Genomic DNA, 4,782 nt, shown 5'->3' with positions numbered 1-4,782 from the left:
AATTGAGTACTGTGTGTGTGTGTGTGTGTGTGTGTGTGTGTGTGTGTAAGAATGGATGCACAGAGGACACCTGACAGCTGTGCATGGCTACATATCTGAGACAAAGTGATTTCTAAGGATGTTACAGAGAGTTTTTTAGAGCAAACTGTTTAAGGTTAAGGAGTTTTTACCTCAGAATTTTTGCTCTTCTGGAGCAGCTCAAGTTCCTTATGGGCCAGTATTTTGGGTGCTAGTGCTAGATGTATGAACAAGAAGTTCTGTGGAAGATTTGGTGCCTGATCTAGTGGATGCAATAGATAGATGAATTTTTTTTAAAATCAGTAAACATGGAAAGGGCAGGGAATTTGTAGTTATCTGTCAAGTACTAGGATACCACAGCAGGTCCTAGAAGAATATACAAAATGAATAGAAACCCACTGCCATGAAATTTATGGTCCAGTTGGGAAAACTACTTCATGAACTAAATGTACTTATAAAACAACATGAATGAGTTGAAAAGAAAAGGAAAGGGAAAGGAATATAGATCTCAGAGATTGTGCTTAGTTAGAGGCATATCAGGTTTTTGGTCGGACTCCCAAAGAGAAACAAGTATCAGATGAATTTCAGGAATCACAGATGTATGTATGGAATGCACAATGTATGGGAAAGTGGTTGGTCTTAAATTCATGGATGATTAGATGTTGAGTGATGAGTAGTGTGCGCACGTTGAGCTTGTGGTTATGGAAGACAGGTATAACATCTAGTTATACTTGTCGTTTAGAAGTTACAATAAAAAATTATAGCATTATCTGACATTCTCAATGCTTGTAGAGGTAATATTTAAGATAACTGTATCATGGGGGGACGGGGATAAAGGGACTTAAATGGTGGTTAAGTTTCAACATTCCACCTGAAGAGATAAATGCTAATACTAGTAGACTGTAATAAATGTCATATGTATATTGCAATCCCTAGAGTTACCATTGAAAATATTAAACAAAGAGATATACTCATAAATATAGATAATTCAGAATGGAATATTGAAGAATGTCCAAATAACCCACTTGAAGACAGATAAGGGGAAACAGGAAAAAACAATAAAATGACAGACTTACATCCTAACATATCAATAATTACATTAAATGTAAGTAGCATTAACATTTAAAACAAGTAAGACCAGGGAATTCCCTGGTGATCCAGTGGTTAAGACTCTGTGCTTCCACTGCAAGGGACCCGGGTTCAATCTCTGGTCAGGGAACTATGATCCCACAAGCCATGTGGCGCGGCCAAAAAAATGAAATAAAAAATAAAAAGACCATGTAAAATATGCTTTGCGATCATAACTGAATCAAACTAGAAATCGATAACCGATAACAGGAAAATCTCCAAAAACTTGTAAATTAAGCAACATGCTTCTAAATAACCCATGGGTCAAAGAGGGAGTTTCAGGGAAATAACAAACATTGAGCTGAATGACAATATGTAATCTGTTTTATAAAGTTCACTTTGTGAATTTAATTCATAAATTGACAATAAAATTATCTCATAAGCAGAATAAAATTTGGTAGCAATGTTTGCAAAATATGACGTGTAGTAGATTCTATCAATAGCCTCCTAGCCTCTATTCACCATTTTCTCCCTAATAGAGTCCTGACTTTGTTAGATACCAGTGCTTAGTCCCTCTCCACACACAGATAAGGCCTCAGGTAAAGTCCCCAAGTTGGACTTACATTCCATCACCCTTCCAGTGACGGGTTCACAGTGTGTGATCTGTATCTGCACAAAGAGCGTGAATAAAGGTTTCTAGAGGCTTCTGGGAATGTTCTTTTCCACTTCTCAGTGAGAGTCATGAGAGATCAGTCTGTCCAGATGTGAACAAGCAAACAGGAACCAGAACTATGGAAAAAACACTTAGGTCAGGGTGATTCTGGTTGGCAGAGCAGAGAAACAAAAAAAACCTTTTCAATGACATTTTCAAAGAAATTATTATTGAGTAACAAGTTGAATCTATTATAATCGTGGGGGTTTTTCTTTAGTTAAGAAAAAACTATTTTCACTGAAAAGTTATTTCTGAAAACTAAAAATATTTATCCACTACATCTACATAATTTTAAAACCTTTATATGGCTTTTACAAACATTAAAAACAAAACAAGCAAACTAATTACTCTTATTACAATACTTATTCAGATATTTTAATAAATGCCTTAGCCGTATCTATCTGCAAGACCTCATTACTGCATTTTTCTGAAAAATTCAATTTTTTTCAGTATGATAATATTTTAAAATACATGATTGCCTAAGTTTTCATCAAAATTATAATTTAGAGTTTATATATTAGAAATTGTTGACATATCCAATTGACTCTTCTGTGTAGAACATTTATGTTTTTTCCTTTTAAATAGTCTTTATTATTTTTTAGAGCAGCTTTAAGTTCACAGCAATATTGAGCAGAAAGCACAGAGTTCCCATATAACCCCTGCCCCACAAATGCATATATAGCCTCCCCCACTATCAACACCCACACAAGCATGGTACATTTGTTACAGTTGATGAACTTAGACTGACATCATTATCATCCAACATTCATAGTTTACCTTAGGGTTCACTCTTGGTGTTATACATTCTCTGGGTTTTGGCAAATGTAAAATGACATGTATCCATCATTACATATTATACAGAATAGCTTTGTTACCCCACAAATCCTCTGTTCTCTCTATATTCACCTTTCCCAGCAACCACTGATCTTTCTACTGTCTCCATAGTTCTGCCTTTTCCAAAATGTCATATAATTGGAATTATGTAGTATTTAGCCTTCTTAGATTGGCTTCATTTCACTTGAGAGCTCATTTCTTTTTAGTGCTGAGTAATATTCCATCATTTGGATGTACCACAGTTTATCCATTTACCTACTGAAGGACACCTTGGTTGCTTCCACTTTTTGGCAATTATAAGTAAAACTACTGTAAACACAGTGTGCAGTTTTTTGTGTGGACATATTTTTCAGCTCATTTGGGTAAATATCAAGGATTTGTTTCATTTTGTAAGAAATTACCAAACTGTCTTCCAAAGTGGCTGCACCATTTTGCATTCCCAACAGCAACGAAAGAGAGTTCCTATTACTCTACATCCTTGCCAGTATTTGGTGTTGTCCGTGTTCTGGATGTTGGCCATTTTAATAGGTGTGTAGTGATGTCTTGCTGTTTTAATTTGCATTGCCCTGAGGACATAGGATGTGGAGCATCTTTTCATATGCTAATTTCCCATCTGTGTGTGTGTGTGTGTATATATATATATATATGTATATATGTTCTTTGGTGAGGGACCAGTCATGCCTTTTTCCCATTTTTAAATTGAGTTTTTGTCGTTGTTGAGTTTTAAATGTTCTTTGTATATTTTGAACAACAATCCTTTATGTTTATCCTTTTTGTCTTTTGCTAATATTTCAGTCTGCGGCTTGTCTTCTCATTTTCTTGACATTCTCTTTCACAGAGCAGACGTTTTTAAGTTTCATAAAGTCAAACTTATCAATTCTTTCTTTAGCTTATCAGTTCTTTTTTTTTTTTTCCCATGGATCATGCCTTTGGTGTTGTATTTTAAAAATCACCACCATGACCAGTGTCACCTAGGTGTTCTCTTCTAGGAATTTTATAGTTTTACATTTAGGTCTATAGTCTATTTTGAGTTAATTTTTGTGAAGGGTACAGAATCTGTGTCTAGATTAATTTTTTTGCACGTAAATGTCCAGTTGTTCCAGCATCCTTTGTTGAAAAGATTATCTTTGCTCCATTGTATTGCCTTTCCTCTTTTGTCAAAAATCAGTTGACTGTCTTTATGTGGGTCTATTTCTAGGCTTTCTATTCTGTTTCATTGATTTGTCTGTTCTTTCACCAATATCACACTGTCTTGAGTACTATAGTTTTATAGTAAGTCTTAAAGTCAGGTAGTGTCAGTCCTCTGATTTTGTTCTCCTTCAATATTGAGTTCTCTATTCTGAGTCTTTTGCCTCAGCATATAAACTTTAAAATCCCTTTGTTGATTTCCACAAAATAACTTTCTTGAATTTTGATTGGGATTGTATTGAATGTATAGATTAAGTTGGGAAGAACTGACATCTTGACAATATTTTTTCCTATCCATGAATATGGAATATCTCTCTGTTTATTTAGGTCATCTTTGATTTCTTTCACTAGAGTTTTGTAGTTTTCTTCATACCCATCTTGTACATATTATGCTAGATTTATACCTATGTATTTCATTTTGGGAGGTGCTAATGTAAATGTTAATGTGTTTTTATTTTCAAATTCTACTTGTTTATTGCTGCTATAGTAAAGCAATTGACTTTTGAATATTAACCTTGTGTACGGCAGCCTTGCTATAATCATTTAGTAGTTCCAGGAGGGTTTTTTGGTCAATTCTTTTGGATTTTCTACATAGATGATTATATCATCTGTGAACAAAGACAGTTGTATTTCTTCCCTCCCAATCCGTATACCTTTTATTTCCTTTTCTTGTATAATTGCATAATTAGAATTTCCAATACAATGTTTAAAAGAAGTGGTGAGAGGGGACATCCTTGTCTCCTTCCTGATCTTAGCAGGAAAGCTTTGAGTTTCTAACCATTAAGTATGATGTTAGTGGTAAATTTTTTTGTAAATTTTCTTTATCAAGTTGAGGAACTTATGCTTTATACTTTGCTTGCTAAGATGTTTTTTAAATCATGGATGAGTGAATTAATTAGGGTTCTCCAGAACCCATATATATATACATATATATATATGTATATACATGGTTATGGAGGCCA

Source organism: Globicephala melas, chromosome 2 (assembly GCF_963455315.2).
Source record: "Globicephala melas chromosome 2, mGloMel1.2, whole genome shotgun sequence".
Classification (NCBI taxonomy): domain Eukaryota; kingdom Metazoa; phylum Chordata; class Mammalia; order Artiodactyla; family Delphinidae; genus Globicephala; species Globicephala melas.
This window is presented reverse-complemented; position numbering follows the sequence as displayed.